This window comes from Cavia porcellus, unplaced genomic scaffold (assembly GCF_034190915.1).
Source record: "Cavia porcellus strain 051 isolate PalLab524CR breed Dunkin Hartley unplaced genomic scaffold, mCavPor4.1 scaffold_15, whole genome shotgun sequence".
In the NCBI taxonomy this organism is placed as follows: domain Eukaryota; kingdom Metazoa; phylum Chordata; class Mammalia; order Rodentia; family Caviidae; genus Cavia; species Cavia porcellus.
The window spans coordinates 75,638,600-75,659,634 of NW_026947498.1; positions in this window are offsets into that span (position 1 = coordinate 75,638,600).

A 21,035-nucleotide genomic window follows, 5' to 3' on the forward strand; every position below is an offset into this window, starting at 1 on the left:
TGCATTGAATCTGTATAACAGTTTTGGGAGAATGGCCATTTTCACAATGTTTGTTCTTCCTATCCATGAGCAAGGGATGTCTTTCCATTTTCTGAGATCATCTTCAATTTCCTTTTTCAGTGTATTATAATTTTCACTGTATAAGTCTTTCACTTCTTTCGTAAGAGTAATTCCTAAATATTTCATTTTTTTGCTTGCTAATGTGAATAGTCCAGTTTCTCTTATTTCCCTCTCTGTAATTTTGTTGTTCGTAATGCTATTGATTTCTGAGTATTGATTTTTGTATCCAGCCACATTACTGAATTTATTTATTGTATCTAAGAGTATTTCAATGGAGTTTAGGGGGTCTTCTATGTAGAGTATCATGTCATCTGCAAACAATGATAATTTAACTTCAATCGCAGCCGGGTTAGGGTACTCACCACAGGCCGCAGTGCTTCAGGAACCTGTGGACCCTCCCTGGTTGCAGAGATATCCACAGTCCTCCAGACACATGGAGAGGCCGATGCAGGCACCCCAAATCTGCCCAGCTCCTCCTCTGCAGACCAATGGCCAGGCACGGCAGCTAAACAGGCTGGGCTAGGCTGGTAGTGTGGGCCAGCCCACCTATGGGGAGCTCAGCAGGTCTCCAAGTGAAGCCGGGAATGGGGAGGCTGATGTGGAAGCCTCAAACCCACCTCTCTCCTTCACTGCACCTGGAAGCCTGAGGGAACTCCAGCAGTCTGGGCGCAGATATCCAGAGTCCTCCAGACACACAGAGAGGCCGGTGAGGGCACCCCAGATCTGCCCAGCTCCTCCTCTGCAGGCCTATGGCCAGGCGCGGCAGCTAAACAGGTGTCCCTTGATATTGAAAAGAGTCCCTTTTCAATTTCTGCTTGTCCTAAAGTCCCTTTGTCTTGCTGAGGATTATAGATTAGTTTTAATGACTCCTGCAGAACTGGTAATAAGGCTAAGGTTTTCAAGGTGCGTAAGGTTTTCTTTTTGCCTCCCTATCAACTTTTTGATTACCCAAGGGAACTTCAGATATGTCTCTGGTGTCCCCTCAGTGTATGACAGTGACCTGCAGGGGAAGTTAGACTGCCTCTAGGAGTCATAGCATTTCCTTTTTGTGATTATCAGGTGATTGGTTATTAGACAGGAAGTCTCTTTCTTTCCAAATGCCTGCAAGAGCATGTAGACCAAAAAAGTGTATTTGGAGACCATATCAATGCCCAACAAATAGCTGCAGGTCTACTTTTTGATCAGAGATTCTGCAGGTAAGGTGTCTGCCCTGATAAAAACACCCAGTTTTGTCCCAAAGTTAGTTTTCAGCTTCTTTTGCTCTCACAGACAGAATAGACAGGCACCCTTTAACCACTCAATCTTTTTTGAAATGTTTGCTCGCAGTTAGAGTTTTTGTCCTAGCCTTCATGTCAAGACTCACAGAGAAATTCCTCTAATTTTGATACATACAGGAAGAGGTATTCCCAGTGCTGCAGCCGAAGGGTGTATTTTATTAATCTAAGGACATTGTCAGTCACTTCTAGGGCACACAGACTTAGTACCTTCATATAAAAACTTTGCCATTTGTCCAAAATTAGGTGTCCGTATCTGGCTGAAGCCAGATATTATTAAAAGGAGCAAAGGTGTTATTTGGTGACAGAAGGCCCAAAATTGCAGATAACCTGGATTCCGTCAGTAGACAACTGTTGTACTTTAAGTATAAGACTATACTCCCAGTACTGAAGTTTTACAGAGATATCTGAGCCTTTTTGTTTGAGAATTTATATCTCCTATCAGCTAGAAAATTGAAAGTCTGTCTAGTGTTATGGTGGGTAACTTCCAAATTGAGCTGCAGATTAGCATACTGTGTACATGCTGTAGATGGTTCCCTGTTTAAACTCTAGCTTTTTTCAGTCTTTTTATAATGCCTGAGCAAAAAGAAGAGGGCCATCTCTAAACACTTTGGGGAGAAGTGCCCAAATATGTGGATACACTTTTCTTTGAAACTGGATTTTCCCACTGAGAGGCAAACAGAAGCTGGGAATCCAGGTGGAGGGAAATATAAAAGCATCTTTTAGATCTTAAGGCTGAGAACAAATATGTGCCTTCAGGAATTTGGGAGGGAATTGTACATGTATGTACCACCAGAGGGCACATTTTGATTACAGTCCTGTTTATGAGGCAAAGAGTTTTTTTTTTTCCTATATTTCCCTGAGGATTTCACTAATGAGAAGGTCACCAAGAGCGATGCTTGTGAAATCTCTCTAACAGAGACTGGAGACATTTATGTGACTCTTCTTTAAGAATTTTTTTTTTTTGACTTTTTGAGACAAGGTCTCTCTCACTAAGCAGTTCAGGCTGGCCTTGAGCTCACTTTGTAGCCCAGGCTGGTCTCGAACTCACAATGATCCTCCTGCCTTAGCCTCCCTAGTGCTGGGCTGAGGCATGAGTCATCACACTGGGTCCAAAGTACATTGCAGGGATAGATAAGTTGTGTCTTTTTCAAATTGGTCAAAATTTGCCTGGTAATCATGGTAGTAGCCTAGTGGTAAAGTTGGTGGAAATGTGGGGTGCAGTTTGTGATGATTCCCATGACTCACCTTGGGACCTAGAGAGAGAAAGATTGGGTCTTAGTTCCTTCAGACATCATTCCATGCAGAGGAAAGAAATCCAGTTGAAGCCATGGAGCTTCCTTCCTGAGACTTGAGTATTTACTGGACAGACATCTTTGCCTGAAGCTGAGACAGCATCATCATCTTTCATAGATGATGGAGAAAGCAGGAGACCACTCCTGGTCTCATGAGAAAAGCCTGAGAAAAAACCTCAGTTACAGATGAGAGAGAGACAGGGAGAGGGAGAGAGAGGTAAAAGAAAAACTTGCCCCTCCTCCTGAATGGCTGTGACAAATATGTTACCAGGTTTTGCAGTACTGAAGTCTCATTTTAGAGGTGTTTTCTAGGTTCTTTCTACCCTGGGCAAGGAATTGTTAAAAGAATCATAAATGGTAATAAGGCTTTACATTTATTACAGATAGGGAAAGAAAGGCTCTGCAGAGAGTTTGGGTCAAGTAATGGTAGGGAAAAAATAAGTGTACTTATAGGACAAGGGTAGGACTGGGTAGCACAAAGGACACAATGCCAGATGTCTTTATGTAAAAATATTTCCCACACTGGTGTCAGGTCTGGGCCATCCTGTTTGAGTTCCATGAGAAGTTCATGTGCAGGGCTTTGAGAAATGTGTCCTGGAATTTTACAATTAACAGTTTACCTGTACTTCCCCAGCTAGTCTGCCATGCCCTCCTGGGAGTTTCTAATTAACAGGTCATACCTAAATCCCTAAGCAGCCTTCACATATTACAGTCTCCTCCTCATTTCTTGTAGGGTTACAGTTAGGGCTAGGCCTAGGGTTAGCACCTGGCTTCGACCAGAGTTGTGGGCAGTGTTAGTTGTAGGGTTAGATTTAGGGATTTGATCCAAAAGGTTTATGGTTAGATTAGGGTTTGAGTTATGGTTACAGCAAGATAACTGATGTTACATGTAAGGTTTGTGCTAGATAAGGTCTAGATTTAGGGCAAGGGAAAAGGCTATACCAGAGTTAGGTTTTTTTTTAAACAATTGTTATGTTTTATTTTTTTATTTTTTGTCTTTTTCCTTTTTATCGATACCAGGGATTGAACTCACGACTGCCTGCTTGCAAGGCAGGCACTTATGCCACTGAGCTAAATCCCCAGACTTTTGTTATGTTTTATTCAAGTGACTTTTTTTTCAGAGTTAGGTGACTGCTCATATGAAAGTTAGTGTTAATGTTAGGTTCAGTGTGAGCGTTAGCATTAGTGTTCCTGGCAGGATGTTTTGGTCATGAATAATGAATAGGCCAGGGATCCACTTATATTAGGGCAAAAGTGTGGCAGAATTTTATGTATATATCTAAAGCTATGCTAGAGTCATAGGTGTTTGCAGCACAAAATAAGGCCTAGTATAAGATAGGTCAGGAATTGGGTGCAGGTACTTGTTAGGGATAGGTCAGGAGGGCTAGTGTTATATCTGTGGCTTGTATTAGGGCTAAGATAAAACTTATGAGGTTTAGGGCTAGGCTCATGATTAGGGTTTGGGAAAGGCTATGGTAGGGGTGAGTGGGAAGGGTCTGTTGAGTTAAGGCTTAGGTTCATGGTTACATCCCATTGAGGAGTAGGGTTAGTGTTAGGTTATGGTTAAAGCTAGAGTCAGTGTTAGATTTAAGGTTTTTCTGGTTTTTTGTAGTGCTCGTGTTACTATCATGCTATAGCTCAGAATAAGGCTTGGCCTAGATCTAGAGTCATGTGACGTTTAATTTCAGTGGTAAACTAAGCCCAGCACTAGCGCATGTAGTAGGGCAAGAATTCTCTAGACTTAGGCTTATAATGGGTGTTCCTATTTGTCTCCCTGTAAATGTATGTTTAGGTTTTGATTCAGTTTTAGTTCTTTTGTGTTCTGGTGTTGTGTTTTAAGGCAGGTAGGATTAAGTTTACTCACAGGGATTAGGTAGAGTTAAGAGCATGGTGAGATTTGACCTTTCATCCTGTTAGAATGAGGGCTAGAAACAGGATTGGGCAGCAGCTATAGCAGGCTCAGGGCTAGGATGAACTTTACTTTCACGTTTAGAGTCAAGTCTCAGGTCAGTTTAAGAGATGGGTCCTAAACCAATTGTTCAGACAAGAGTACTGACAGCATAGGGATAAGTTTTAGAGTTCCAGTGTGGTCAGGATAAGATTTAGAATAAGGGTAGATGGGGATAAATTATAGGACAAGACTTGTGACTAGAGCTACGTGGTCTTAGACTTAGTTTTAGTGTTAAGGTTTAGTGTTTATGGCTGCCATTATGGTTAGGATGAGATTCAGGGTTAGTGGTTGACTGTGCCTAGGTTTAGGACTATCTTCAGTGGCTGTTTTAGGGGTATGCTTAAGGGTAGGCTAGGACTAGTGCTAAGATTCCCTTACCTTGTTGATTACCCAGCAGGCCAGTTGAAATGAGGAAAGGTTTACCTTAGTGCAGAGTTCTTGGAGGTATGCTTTACAGTCAGTCACAGCCAGGGCAAGGCAGCAAGACAGAGCACTACGGCCAAAGACAAGCAACTCCTAGCAGGGAAGATAGGGAGCCCCAGTAGTGAACTTCCCTTTGCCTGTTTATTGCATCTGAGCTACAAGCGTATTGCTGGTTGCCACCAATATCCTCAGGGAGTGTTCTGTCTTTAGTAAACACACCCAGTCACTGGCAGGACTCTGATAAATGAATTAGTTACCTATACCAGTACCACATACCTATGCTCCAGCCATCTATAAAATGGCCAGCTGTGTGCACAAGAGGCTGACATGGAGAACATCTAGATATTTCCATAGCATATTGTGCATGCTTGGATTTCACTTTAGGTTTAGATTTAGGATTGGATCCCCAGTGAAAGACTAGTGATAGGGCTAGGACTGGGGCTACACAAGGCCTGACTTCAACTTGGCTTTAGGTTTGTGGTGGGTTGGCAGTTTAAAGAGGTTTTCACCAGGAGTAGAGTACATTTCAGAGTTGTGTGTATCTTAGTGGTACTTTTAGGTTTAGCCTTAGCTGTAGCTCTAGATGTATGTTTAGGCTTAGGTTTGTGGTTAGGGGTCTACCAGTCTTAGGGTTATTGTGAAATTTAGAGATAGGTTGCCTTTTAAAGCCAGGACTAGATTTTGGTCTAGGACCAAGTTTCCTACTTGGGATAGGGTTCAGATTAATATTAAGGCTAGGCATTGGATCTAAGTAAGTGCTGTAGCTAGGTTTATGGCTACTGATGGATCTTTGCATAAGGGAGGTTTATGTCTAGGCCTCAGATTCCTCCAGGATTAGAATTAGGCTTAGGGATACTCTGAGGTCTAGAAAAGGGATAGAAATAGGCCTAAGGTTTAGATGACACCGGCAGAATCTTTGGTTTATGATTAGACTGATGATTTCTATGAGCATTAGTGTTAGTATTAGTGCTAATGTTAACACTGTTAGTGTTATAGTTTTGGTCAGTGTTCATGTTAGTATGAGTGGCAATGCATTAGTTTCTGAGTCAAGAATAGGGCATAGGTAAGATCCCCTTAGGTTTAGGCAGGAATGAAAGTGAGATATATACATATATATATATATATATATATATATATATATATATATACATACATATATATATATATACATACATACATATATATATATATATATATATACATACATACATATATATATTTAGGGCTATGGTAGGGGCAGTGATATTTACAGCATGGGTTAAGGTATAGCTGTAATTAATGTTAGGGTCAGGAATTGGGTGCAGGTACTGGTAGGGATAGGTCAGGAGGGTTAGTGCTATGTCTGTGACTTGTATAAGGGCTAGGATAAAGCTTATGTTAAATTTGAAGTTTAGGGCCAGCTTCACGATTGGGGTTTCGGCCAGGCTATGGTAGGGTTAGAGCTTTGTTCAGAGTCAGGAGTAGAATTTGGATTAGGTTAGGTTCATTGTTAGAGCTAGAGCTGACCTAGTATTCATTATGAAGTGTAGTAATTTGCAGGAGTAGAGTGCAGATCTTACAGTGAGGGAAGATCTCTGACTAGGGCCACAGACAGCATTCACACAAAGGCAAAATCTTATGTTGAGATTTTGGTTTTTGTTTATGCATGTTGCTAGAATTGTGTTAGGGTGAGAATAAGGGGCCTTTCATAGTTAGACTTAGGTTCATGGTTACATCATATTGAGGAGTATGGTTAGTATTAGGGTAGGGCTAAGGATAGGGCTTGTGTGAGATTTAAGGTTCTTCCATTGTTTATTTATTGGTAGTCTTACTTTTGAGCTAAGGCTCAGAGTAGGGCTTGATCTAGTTCTAGATTGAACTTATGTTTAGATTCAGTGCTAAAGCTACAGTTAGTGCCAGTTCATGCAGCAGGCTAGAAATCTGTGGACTTAGGGTTACATTGGGTGTTGCTGTTAGGCCTAAGTGTAAAGCCATGATTATGTTTTGAGTTAGGATCAGGGTTGGTTTTATATTCTTTTGTAGTGTTATAAGGCAGGTAAGATTAAGTTTATTTGTGAGAAATTCATAGAGTTAAGTGTATGCTGATGGATTGACCCAGCATCATGTTAGGATTAGGCCTAGGAATGGGATTGGGCTACAATTGTAGCAGGGTTAGGGTTAGAATAAGTTTTGCCTTTAATTTTAGGAATAGGTCTCAGGTTAGGTTTAAAGATGGGTCCATGACCAATAGAGCTGACAATGGTACTGGCTGCATAGTTCAAAGCTTTAGGCTTCCACTAAGTTCAGGGCAAGGTTTAAGAGACAAGAAAATAGGGATAAGAGTTAGTAGAAAATTTATGACCAGAATTTATTGGGCCTAGATTTAGGTTTAGGGTTAGGGTATAATGTTTATGGTTGGCGTTAGAGTTAGGATGATGTTCAGGGTTAAAGGAGGATTAGGACTAGCTTCAGTGTTGGGTTTACAGGTATGCTCAATGCTAGGCCAGGTCTCATGCTGAGGTTCCCTTACCTTGTTTTTACTGTGATTGCTGAAAGAACTTTCCCAGCATGTAAATTGAAAAGAGTATATTCATTTTGGCTCACAGTTTCTAGGAGTTATCCTATAGAGTCAGCAACTTCCAAGGTGCAGTGTCCAGATGGAGCACCATAGCTGAGAGTAAACAGCTCATGGCAGGGCAGACAGAAAGCCCCAGCAGTAAGGCTCCCTTTGGCCTATTTATAGCATCTGAGCTACAAGCCTATTGCTTGTTGCCACCAACACCCCCAGATTCTATTCTGCCTCCAGTAAACCTATCCAGTCACTTGGAGGACTCTATTAAATTAATTAGTTACCTATGTAAGTACCACATTCTCCAAGCCACCTGTAAAAAGGCCACTGCCTGCATGATAAGCGGGCATGGGAAACATCTACATACATGCCTTAGTATATTGAGCATGCTTGGATTTCATTTTCAGTTTGGATTTAGGAGTAGTTCTAGGGTTAGGGTTACTGACAGGGAAACACTGGGGCTACACAAAGGTCTGCCTTCAGCCTGGCAGAAGATTTGGGGTAGGTTGGCTATAGGGAGAGTTTTTCATCAAGGGTAGGGTATGTTTCAGAGTTCTGTGCAACTTAGGGATACTTTCAGGTTTAGCCTTAGCTGTAGCTATATTAATAGGTTATATAGGTTTAGGTTTGTGGTTAGGGTTCTACCAGTGTTAAATTTAGTGTGAGAATTAGAATCAGGTTGACTCTTAGGGACATGACTAGCTTTGGGCCTATGGCCATTAACCTATTTTGGATAGGGTTCAGATTAGCATTATGGCTAGGCACTGCATCTGGGGAAGGGCTGGAGCTAGGTTTATGTGTATGGATAGGTCTTTACTTAAGGCAAGATCTATGTCTAAGCCCAAGTTTACACCAGAATTAATGTTAGGGTTAAGGATATTTAAGGGCTAACAAAGCCTAGAAATAGCCTAGAATTTACATGGTACCAGGATGAGTGTCTGGTTTAAGATTAGGGTGATGATGATAAGGTGAGGGCTTTTGTTGAGGTTTTGATTTTGTTTAAGGGTGTTGCTAGGGTTGTCTTAAGGTGAGGCTGAAAGTGACCCTGAGAGTTAGGCTCAGGTTCATGGTTATATCAGATTGAGGAGTAGGCTTATTGTTAGGGTAGGGCTACGACTTGGGCTGGGATTAGATTTAAGGTTTGTCCATTGTGTTTTTAGTGCTAGTGTTACTATTGGGCTAAGTAGGGATTGGGCTATATTGAGTGTTTAAAGCTCCATCCAGGACCAGTGCATGCAGTAGGCCAAGTTAGGTTTATGCTGGGCATTGCTCCTAGGTCTATGTGTAAATCTATTCTTAGATTTTGAGTTAGGGTCATGGTTAGTTTTATGTTCTGTTGTAGTGTTGTAAGTCAGGGAGGATTAAGTTTATTTGTGGGGATTTGGTAGATTTAAGAGAAGGCTGAGATTTTGGCCTGTCTTTGTGTTAGGATTAGGGCTAGGAATTGGATTGGGCTGAAGTTGTAGCAGGGTTAGGGCTTGGATATGTTTTACCATAAATTTAGGATAGGTCTCAGATCAGGTTCAGGGATTTGTTCATGACGAGTTATGGTGATAAGGGTACTGGCAGTGTAGGGATGTTTTAGACTTCCAGTATGGTTAGGGTAAGTTTTAGGTTAAGGGTAAATAGATAGAGATAAGGGATAGTATAAGACTTATAACCAAGAGGTAGGTGGTCTTAGGTTTAGGTTAAGGTTAGGATTTAATATTTGTGGTTACCATTAGTGTTAGAATAAAGTTCAGGTTTAGGGGTTCATCAGGAGGATTAGGGATAGCTTTAGCATTGGGTTTAGGGGTATGCTTAAGATTGGGCTAAGACTAGTGCTGACGTTCCCTTGCCTTTTTGGTATCTGTGATTGCTCAGCATGGCAGTTTAAATGAGTAAAGGTTTACATTACTGCACAATTCTCAGAGGTATCCTGTAGAGTCCGACACCTCCAAGGCACAGCAACCTGACACAGTGCCATTGTTGAAGCCCAACTGCTCTAAGCAGGGCAGACAGGAAAACCCACCAGTGAACCACCTTTTGCCTGTGTATTGTGTCTGAGTTACAAGTCTATTTTTGTTGCCTCTGATACCCCAGGGGAAGGTTCTGCCTCCAGTAAACCAATCAAATCACTGGCAGAGCTCTGTAAATGAATTGGTTACCAGTGCCAGAACCACATACCCATGATCCACCCACCTGTAACAAAGCTGCCTGTGTGCAGAATAGGCTGGTGTGGAGGACTTCTAGATACCTGCCATAGCATATGTAGCATGCTTGGATTTCACATTCAGTTTAAATTCAGGATTAGTGCTAGGGTAAAGAGGTAAGTGACAGGGCTAGTACTGTGGCTGTTCAAGGCTTGATTTTGACTTGAAGTTTTGTGGTGGGTTGACAGTAGGGAGACCTTTTCACAGTGGTAGGGTACATTTCAGAGCTCTGTGTATCTCGGTGATACTTTTAAGTTTAGCCTTAACTATAAGTGTAATTGTAGGTTTAATTTTAAGATTGTGGTTAGGGTTCTATCAGTGTTAGGCTTAGTGTGAGATTTAGAGTCAGGTTGCCTCTTAGTGCTATGGCTGGGTTTTGGTCTAGGGCCAAGTTTCTTATTTGGGGTAGGGTTCAGATCAGCATATGGGCTAGACATTGGATCTGGTCAAGGACTGGAGATAGGTTTATGCTACCTATAAGTCTTTGCTTAAGGGAAGTTCTATGTGTAGGCCTAAGGTTCCCCCAGATTTAGTGTGAGGGTTAGAAATAGTTCGAGGCCTAAAAAGGGATTAGAAATAGTCTAGTGTTTACATGGTACCAGGCTGAGTGTTTGGTTTAAGTTTAGGGTGATGATTTGTATGAACATTAGTGTTAGTGTTGGTGTTAGCATTTCTACTGTCAGTGTTACTTTTAGGATCAGTGTCATGTTAGTGTGAGTGGCAGTGTGTTGGTGTTTGTGTCACAAATAGGGAATAGGCTAGGGATCCACTTAGGTTAGGGCAAAATGAAGGAGAGCTTTAGTTTAGATTTAGGACTATGATGGGGTCAGAGGATTTTTCAGTGTAGAGTAAGGCCTAGGTATCATTTTAGGGTCAGGAATAGGTTGCAGGTACTGGTAGGGATATGTTAGGAAGATTAGGGATCTGTCTGTGGCTAGGACTAGTGCTAGGACAAAGCTTGTGTTATAGTTAAAGTAAAGGGCCGGGCTCATGATTCGGGTTTGGGCCAGGCTATGGTATGATTAGAGCTTTGTTTAGAGTTAGGAGTAGAGTTTCTATTAGAGTTAGGTTTATAGGTAGAGCTAAAGATGATCTAGTATTACTTTTCTGGTTAGTATGAAGTGTTATAGCTGTACAGTTAGGCTGTGGGTCATGTAGTGAGAGAAGATCTTCAACTAGAGGTAGAGATATGGCTCATGCTCAGGCTAGGGCTTTTGTGAGAATGTAGATTTGTTTATGGATGTTGCTAGCCTTGTCATAGATTTGGGATGAAATGGCCTTTGAGAGTCAGACTTAGGTTTATGGTTATACCAGATGGAGGACTAGTGTTAGTGTTAGGATAGGGTGAGGGCTATGGCCTGTGTTTGATTCAAGGTTCTTCAATTTTTTTGTTTAGTACTAGTGTTACTATTGGGGTAAGGCTTAGAGTGGGGCTTGGGTATGTCTAGGGTGAGGTTGTGTTTAGGTTCAGCACTAAAGCTAAGGCCATGACCAGTGCATGCAGTATGGCTACAATTCCCCAGTTAGTGTTATGTTGGGTCTTGCCATTAGATCTAAGTGTAAAGCCATTCTTAGGTTTTGAGTTAGGGTCTGGGTTAGGTTTATGTTCTGGTGTAGTATTCTAAGGCATGGAGGATTAAGTTTATTTGTGGGGAGTTGGTAGAGTTAAGAATATGGTAAAGTTTTTACTTGGCTTTGTGTTAGGATTATGGTTAGGAAATCTATTGGGCTGGAGTTGTAGCGGGTTTAGGGCTAGAATAAGTTTTCCTTTAAGTTTAGGGATATGTCTTAGATATGGTTTACAGATGGATCTCTGGACCAGTTGTGTGGACAAGGGTTACTTGCTGCATCATGATAAGTTTTAAGCTGCCAGTATGGTTTAGGATAATAGCAAACAGGAATAAGGAATAGTAGAAGACTTATGACCATAGCTAGGTGGGTCATGATTAGGTTTAGGGTTATAGTTTTAATATTTATGGTTGTCATTAGGGTTAGTGTGAGGTTTGGGTTTAGGGGTTATCCAGGCTGAGGATTAGTAACTAGCATTAGTGCTGGGTTTAGGGGTGTACTCAGTACCAGACCAGGACTAGGGCTGAGGTTCCCTTGCCTTTTTGGTGTCTGTGATTGCTGAGAGAACTTATCCAGCATGCCAATTGAAAGGAGAAAAGTTTTACTTTAGCCCAAAGTTCTAGGAGGTATCCTACATAGTTAACCACCTCTAAGGCACAGCAGCCTGATAGAGTGTCATGGCCTAGGACAAAAAGCTGCTGGTGGGGCAGACAGGGAGGCAAAGCAGTGAGGTTCCCTTTGACTTTTGTTGCATCTGAGCTACAAGGTTATTTTTGTTGCTACCAATACCCCCCAGGAGTGTTCTGCCTCCAGTTAACCCATCCCATCACTGGCAAGACTCTGCTAGATGAAATGGTTACCTATGTCAGTACCACATACCAATAATCTAGATACCTGGAAAAAGGTTGGCTGTGTGCATGAGAGTCTGACCTGGAAGACGTCTAGATACAAGCCATAGAGTATTGAGCTTGTTTGGATTTCACTTTCAGTTTAAATTTAAGATTAGTTCTAGGGTAAAGTGTTAGTGATAGGGCTAGTACTGGGGCTACACAAGGCCTATCTTGGGCCTGGCTGTAGCTTTGGTGTTAGTTGGAAGTAGGGAGAGGTTTTCATGAGGGATAGGGTATGTTTCAGTGATCTTTAGTTTTAACCTTAGCTATAGGTGTTGTTGAAACGTTAGGTTAAGTTTGTGGTTAGGGTTCTACCAGTGTTAGGCTTAGGCTGAGATTTAGAGTCAGGTTGCCTCTTCTGGCCATGGCAAGATTTTTGTCCAGGACCAAGTTTCCTATTTGAGATAAGGTTCAGATTTGCATCAGGGCTAGGCATTTCACCTGTGTAAAGGCTGGAGCTAGGGTTATGGCTACTGATAGGTCTTTGCTTAAGGGAAGGCCTATGTCTAGGCCTAGGGTTCTACGAGGATTAGCATTAGTTTAAGGGATAGTTTGAGGCCTGTCAAAAGCTCAGAAATAAGCATAGGGTTTAGATGGTACAAGGCCGAATGTTTGGTTTAAGGTTAGAATGATCGTTTGTATGAATGTTAGTGTTAGTGTTAGTGCTGATAGTGTTAGTGCCAGTGTTCTTGTTAGTGTGATGGGGAGTATGTCAGTGTTTGAGTTATGAATAGGGCACTGGTTAGGGATCCACTTAAGTTAGGGCAAGAATGAAGGAGAGATTTATATATAGATTTAAGGCTATGGTAGGATCAGTGGTATTTGCATTATAGAGTAAGGCCTAGACTTTTGTTGAAATTTTGGTTTCATTTATGGATTTTGCTTAGGTTGCTAGTGTTAGGGTTGTCTTAGGGTGATTGTGAATGGACCATTGAGAGTTAGGCTTAGGTTTGTGATTACACCTGATTGAGGAGTAGGGTTAGTGTTAAGGTCGGGCTGGGAATAGGGACAGGGTTAGATTTGAAGTTCTTCCTTGTTTGTTTTGTGGTAGTGTTTCTTTTGGGCTGAGGCTCAAAGTATGGCTTGGGCTAGGTCTATGGTGAGCTTATGTTTAGGTTTACCACTAAAGCTGTGCCTTGAACTAGCACATGCATTGGGGATAGAATTCCCCAGACTTAGGGTTATGTTGGATGTTGCTGTTAGGTCTAGGGATAAAGCTATGCTTAGATTTGGTTTAGGCTCCAGGTTATGTTCTTATGCAGTGCTCTGTGTCAGGTAGGATTAGGTTTATTTGCAGGAAGTGGGTAGAATTCGGAGTATGGTAAGATTTTGACCTGGCATCGTGTTAGGATTAGAGATAAGAATAGGATTGTGTTGGATTTGTAGGAGGGCTAGGGCTAGCACTTGCTTTACTTTATATTTAGGGATATGTCTCAGGTCAGGTGTAGAGATGGGTCTGTGACCAATTGGGAGGCAGGAGTACAGTGGCTAAGTCTTAGGGTTCCAATATGGTTATATTTTAGGATAAGTATAAATATGTGTGTAGTACATTTTAGGATAAGTATAAATATGTGTGTAGTACACTTATGACCAGAGCTAGCTGGGCTTACATTTAGGGTTAGGGTTAGTGTTTAAAGTTTATGGGTTAATGTAGTGTAAGTGTTACAGTTTAATATTTAAGGTTAGCATTAGGGATATGATGAGGTTCAGGGTTAGTGATTTACCATGCTTAGGATTAGGACTAGCTTCAGCATTGGATTTGGAAGTATGCTTAAATTTAGGCTAGGACAATAGCTGAGATTCCATTGCCTTGTTGGTTTCTGTGATTTCTAAGACAACTGATAGAGAATGCCAACTGAATGGAAGACAGTTTTATTTTGGTGCACAATTCTTGGGGTGTTCTATATAGTCAGCCACCTCCAAGTCAAGGCAGCATGACCACACCATGGGCATGAACAAAACAGCTATTAGCAGGGCATACAGACCACTCCAGCAGTGAGCTTCCATTTTCTTGTTTATTGCATCCAAGCTACAAGCATGTTGATTGTTGCCACCCATACTCCAAGAGAGTGTTCTGCCTCCAGTAACCCATACAGTCACTGCAAGGATTCTGCTAAATGAAATAGTTACCTAGGCTAGTACCACATGCTCATATTCTAGGCATCTCATGTTAGTGCTAGTGTTAGTATTAATGTTATGGTCAGTGTTAGTGTAAGTTTCAGTGTGTTAGTGTTTGAATGCTGAATAAGTCATAGGCTAGGGTTACACTTAGTTTAGGGCAAGAATGGGGGAGAGATTTATGTATAGATTCAGGGCTGTGCTAGGATCAGAGATGTTTGCAGCATAGAGTAAGGGTTAGATAAAGTTTAGAGTCAGGATTAGGGTAATGGTACTGGTTGATATAGGTTCAGGAAGGTTAAGGTTCTTTCTATGGATAGGATTTGGGCTAGAAAAAAGCTTGTGTTTAAATTGAGGTTTATGGCTAGATTCATGATTAGGGTTTGGGCCAGGCTAGCATAGTTTTAGAGCCTTGTTTAGAGTTATAGCACAGCTTGGATTAGGGTTTGATTTATAGTTAGAGTTAGGGCTGAGCTATTTCTGGTTAGTGTGAAGTATAACATTTTGTAGGTGTAGTGTGAGGATTGCAGATAGAGAAGCTCTTGTTCTAGTGACAGAAATAGGGCTCCTGCTAATGCTATGGCTTTTGTTGGAATTTTGGATTCATTTATGTATGTTGCTAGGCTTGTCTTAGGGTGAGGGTGAGAGGGTCATTGAGAGTTAGGCTTAGGCTCATGATTTCATCTGATTGAGGAGTAGGGTTAGGGTCAGGGTAGGGCTAGGAGTGGGGACAGGGTTAGATTTGAGGGTTTTTTTAGTGCTAATGATACTTTGGGTTAAGGCTCAGGGTAGGGCTTGGCCTACACCTAGGGTCAGATTATGTTTAGTTTCAGTGCTGATGCTATGGAAGGACTGGCACGTGCATTTGGCATAGAATTTCCTGGACTTAAGGTTATGTTGGGTGTTTCTGTTAGACCTATGTGTAAAGATATGGTTACATTTTGAGTTCAGCTCAGCATTAGTCTTATGTTTCTGTGTAATGTTCCAAAGCAGGTAAGATCAAGTTTATGTGAAGTTATTTGGTAGAGTTAGCATTATGGTTAATTTTTTTAACTGACATCATGTTCAGACATTTTTTTTTGGTCTTTTTCATTTTTATCAGTACCAGGGATCGAATCATGACCGCCTGCTTGCAAGGCAGGTGCTTATGCCACTGAGCTATATCCCCAGCCTAACTGACATCATGTTAGGGTAAAGGTAATGAATAGGATTGGGCTGAGGTTGTTACAGGATTATGGTTAGGATAAATTTTATCTTTAATTTAGTTTAAGGTTTAGATTTGTGGATATGGTTCTATAAGTGTTAGGTTTGGTTTGAGATTTAGTATCAAGTTGCCTCTTAAGATCATGTCTAGGGTGAAGTTTCCTTTGTCAGATAGGGTTCAGATTAGGGTTAGGGCTAGGCATTGGACCTGGGAAAGGGATAGAGCTCGGTTTATATCTAATGATAGGGCTTTGTTTAAGGGAAGGTCTATGTCTAGGCCTAGGGTTCCACCAGAATTTATTACAGGTTTTGGGATAAGGCAAGGGCTAGCATAGAGCTAGAAATTGGCGTAGGGTATAGATGGTACCAAGCTGAGGGTGTGGTTTAAAATTAGCATGATGGTTTGTATTAAGCACAGTCTTAATGCTACTGTTACTGTTAGTGTTAGAGTTAGGTTCAGTATTAGTGTTTGTGACAGTGTGTTAGTGTTTGAGTCATGAATAGGGCATATGCTAGGGATACACTTAGGTTAGAGCAATTATTAGGGTGAGGTTTTTGTATAGATTTAGGGCTATGTTAGTATCAGAGATGTGTGCAGTATAAAGTACTAGCTATAAGATTATGGTCAGTGCAGCACTGGTAGGGATAAGGTAGGAGGCTTGGTTTCTATCTATGGCTGTAGTCAGGGTTAAGATAAAGCTTATGTTTCAGTTGAGGTTCAGGTATAGGTTCATGATTAGGGTTTGGTCAAGGCTGGGTAAGGTTAGAGCTTTGTTTTCTGTTAGGAATAGAGACTGGATTAGGTTTAGTTATATAGTAAGGGTTAGCATGTAGCTAGTATGAGTTTGCTGGCTATTATAATGTATAATAGTTTCTATATCTAGTGTGTAACTTTTAGTTAGAGATGATCTCAGGTGAGTGCCTGAGACTGAGCTCTAGCTAATGCTAGGGCTTTTGTTGAAACTTTGGCATCATTTATGGATGTTACTAGGGTTGTCTTAGGCTATGAGTGAAGGGGCCCTTCATAGTTAGGCTTAGGTTTGTGATTAAAGCAGATTGAACAGTAGCTTTAGTGTTAGGTTAGGGCTAGGGCTAGAGCTAGGGTTAGATTTTAGATTCTTGCATTGTTTGTGTGGTGCTAGTGTTACTATTGGAATAAGGCTCAGAGTAGTGCTTGGACTAGGTCTTGGCTCTGGTTATGTTTAGGTTCAGCACTAAACCTATGACCACCACTAACACATGCAGTAGGTTTAGAATTCCCCAGACTTAGGGTTATGTTTGGTCTTGCTGTTTGGTCTAGATGTAAAGTTATGCTTAGGCTTTAAGTTAGGCTTAGCATTTGTTTTATGTTCTTATGTAGTGTTACAAAGCCATAGGATTAAGTTTATGTGCAGCTAGTGGGTAGGGTTAAGTGTATAGTTAGGTTTCCACCTGGTATTGTGTTAGGATTTAGGCTAATAATATAACTCAGCTGGGGTGTCACAGGATTAGGACTAGGATAAATTCTACCTTTAATTTAGGGATCTGTCTGAGGTAAGGTTTAGAGATGGATCTCCGACCAATTGTACAGATATGTGTACTGGCTGCGTATGACTACGTTTTATGTTTCCAATATGGTTAGGGTAAGTTTTAGGATATTGGTAAATAGATAGAGATAAGGGATAGTAGAAGTCTTATGACTAGAGTTAGGAGGGCTTAGGCTTAGGTTTAGGTTTAGGGTTTAATGTTTATGGTTGTCATTAAGATTAGCATGAGATTCAGGGTTAGGTATCTACCATGCTTAGGATTAGGTCTAGCTTCAATTTTTGATTTAGGGATATTCTTAAGGTTAGACTAGGACCAGTGCTGAAATTCCAATGTCTTATTGGTTTCTGTGATTGCAGAGACAACTTAGTCAGCACGGCAATTTAAATGAGTAAAGGTTTACTTTAGTGCACAGTTCTCGAGTTACCTATATTATATAGTCAGCTCCCTCCTAGGCATGGCAGCAATGACAGAGCATGATGGCCAAGGACAAACAGCACATTTCAGGGCAGATGAGTAGCCCCTCCAGTGAGCCTCTCTTTGCCTATTTATTGCATCCAAATTTCAAGCCTATTGGTTGTTGCCTCAGAGAACTCCCCAGAGTGTTCTGCCTCCAGTAATCTCATCCAGTCACTGGTAGGTCTCTGCCAAGTGAATGAGTTACCTATGCCAATGCCACATCCCCTGAGACAGCCACCTCTAAAAAGGTGGGATGTGTGCATGGTAGGCTGGTGTGGAGGACATTTAAATATATGCCATTGCATATTGAGCATGCTTGGACTTCACTTTTAGTTTACACTTAGAATTAGTGCTAAGGTAAAGGATTAGTGATATGGCTAGGACTGGAGCTATAAAATGCCTGACTTGGGCCAGCCTGAAGCTTTGGGATGGGTTGACAGTATGTATAGATCTTCATCAGGGTTAGGGTACATTCCAGAGCTATGTGTATACTAGAGATGCATTTACATTTGGTGTTAGATGTAGGTGTAGTTGCTGGTTTAGGTTTTGGTTTGTGCTTAGGGTCTTACCACTGTTAGCCTTAATTTGAGAGTTGGAGTCATGTTGCCTCTTAGGACAGAGGCTAGGTTTTGGTGTTAGGCTGTTTCCTTTTTGGGTTAGGGTTCAGATTAATTTTTTGCCTGGGTATCAGACGTAGGTAAGAGCTAGAGCTATGTTTATGGCTAATGATAGCTTGCTTATAAGAAGCTCTATGTGTAGTCATAGGGTTCCACCAGAATTAGTGTTAGGGCTAGGGCTAGAGTGAGGGCTGGTAAAAGTTTAGATATAGATTGTGACAGGCTCAAGGTTTCTTTTAAGATTAGGCTGATGGTTCGTATTAACATTAGTGTTACTATTCATGTTAATTTCAGAGTTATGGTCAGTGTTAAGGTTAGTGGCAGTGTGTTAGTATTTGAGTCATGAATAGAGCATAGGCTAGGGATCCACTTAGGTTAGGAGAGCTTTATGCATAGATTTAAGACTAGGCTACGTTCAGAGATGTTTTCAGCATAGAGTAAGGACTCGGTATAAGGTTAAGGTTAGGAATAGTGTGCAGGTACTTGTAGGGATAGGGTCAGGAGGGTTAGGGTTTTGTCTATCAGGAGAATTAGGGCAAGGATAAAGCTCATGTTTAGGTTCACATTTAGAGCTAGGCTCATGATTAGAATTTTGGCCAGGGTTAGGTAGGAATAAAATTTTGTTTAATGTTAGTAATACAATTTGAATTAGGATTAGGTATATAGGCTGTGGCAGAGTTCTTAATAGTTTTCTGGTTATATAAGGCTGTGGCAGAGTTCTTAATAGTTTTCTGGTTAGTGTGAAGTGTAATAGTTTTTACGTCTAGGGTGAGAGTTATAGTTAGAGAAGATCTCGAGCTAGAGCCAGAGACAGCACTCATGCTAAGGCTGCAGCTGTTGTTGAGATCTTGGTTTCATTTATGGATGTGGCTAGGCTTGTCTTAGGGTGGGGTTGAAAGGTCATGGAGAATTAGTTTTTGATTCTTGGTTATATACGATTGAGGATTAGGGTTAATGTCAGAATAGGTCTAGGCCTAGGACCTGACATAGATTTAAGGTTCTTTTATTGTTTGATTAGTGCTAGTGTGAGTATTGGACTAAAGCTCAGAGTAGGTTTTGGGCTAGATGAAGGTTTAGGTCATATTTAGGTTTAGTGCTAAAAAATGACCAGAAATAGCCCATTGATTAGGGCTAGAATTCCCCAGGCTTAGCATTATGTTGAGTGTTGCTGTTATAAACAGGTGTGAAGGAACAGTTGTATTTTGAGTTAATTTCTGGCTTACATGTATTTTCTCATGTAATGTTCCAAGAGAATTGAGATCCTATTTTGTATCAGAAGTATACAAAATTTAGATTTGAGTTCACTTATTTTTTGTTTGCACAAGCCTATATTTGGTGTTTATATTATGATTACAATTACAGTGTGGTTAGTGTTAGATATCCTGTAGCACTACTCTTAGTTTTAGGTTAAATGGTGTGATTTTTTTCTATCATTAGGCTTGCAATTCTGCCAGATATGATGCTAGGATTTTGTTTATTGATAGATTTTGGGTTACAGTTTTGTTCCTTGGTTTTCATGTGGTGGAGTCTGTTTCTCAAGGTAGTTTCAGGTTCTTTATATTTTGAGTCAAAAACTTGTCAAGAGAAGCCCAAATGGTAATAATATCTAGCAGGTATTAATAGTGGATAATAAGACAATTGCTACAGAATTCATTTGTCCCATGTAAAAGTGAGAGAAATAATAACCCCTAATAGGCCCAAGTTGGGTCTTTCCATGAAGAGATATAGCACTTTGAGTATAATTGTTGATGCTCTTCTTGTTTTTATTTTTGTTTTTTTTTGTGTTTGTTTGTTTAATATTTCCCACACTGCCATCAGGCTTAGGTCTCCCTATTGAAAACCTGCTTGAGTTCTCCCAACAGGTCAAGGTACAGGGCATTGGGAATTTTTCTGAGCACTTGCCATTAGATTTTGTCATTAACTTGTCCTAAGAACATCCCCAGACAGAGTTTCATGCCCTCCTTGGAGTTTTCAGTTATCACATGCTTACTTTCTGACTAGCCTTTGTCACAGCCTGTCCTCCTGCTTCATTTCTGCCTGAGAGACACATGTTCCAATAATTTTTCTGAGCTGTCAAGTGAGGGGAGGTCTTTATTTTCATATAGGTACTTATAGGCCTATAGGTGGTTTACACATGCTGGAAGTGGCTGGAATTTGTACTTATTAGGAATCGTGTGTTGTGGAACTATGTTTGGATATTGTAGCTCACTGGCTGGGTTGATGAAAAAAGACAGTGAAAAAAGAGTTATTATTGAGCTGTCTTGTTCAATTGGGAAAAGTAAGTAACTTTACTGCATGATTGAGGCCAAAAAGGACTTATAAGTATGTTCCATGCTTCTTTTGGAGGAGAAAGTATAGCTCAGAAAGTGTCTGGTAAATGTTGAGAACCCAAGAGCCCCTGGCTTAGCATGACCCCATTTACTTACATAGAATCAAAGCAGAACTGCAGTCTTGCTCTTTAAGAAATGTCTCCTTTTTTTCCAGCGAGTCTTCTGGGTTGTCTTTCTCTTTAGACAATTCAAGTGAGTATCATTTTATTCTAGAAAGTTGAATACAGTTACCTGTCTCTGTCACTTTTACTGCAGTGGGTGTGGATACTGTGAATAAAAAACAACCCTTCCATTTTTGTTTTAATTTGTCTGCAGGAGTCCCTTCTTTCCACATTTTAAGGAGGGACTGGTCCTCAAGTGCTTAGGTATCCCTCTGGGTAAGGTTTTGGCTGTCCATGCAGCTGGATGGTCTAGTGTACTGACCTAAATGAGTAAGATATTGTAAGCATCTTGTCGTCTCTGAGTGTAGTATCACATCACGTGATAGAAAAGGCTTCCCTTTAACATTTCAGACAGACTAGTATTCAGCCCTGTTGTGGGGATTTAGAACCCTCATGAGGGCTATTTGCATTAATTGGAGAC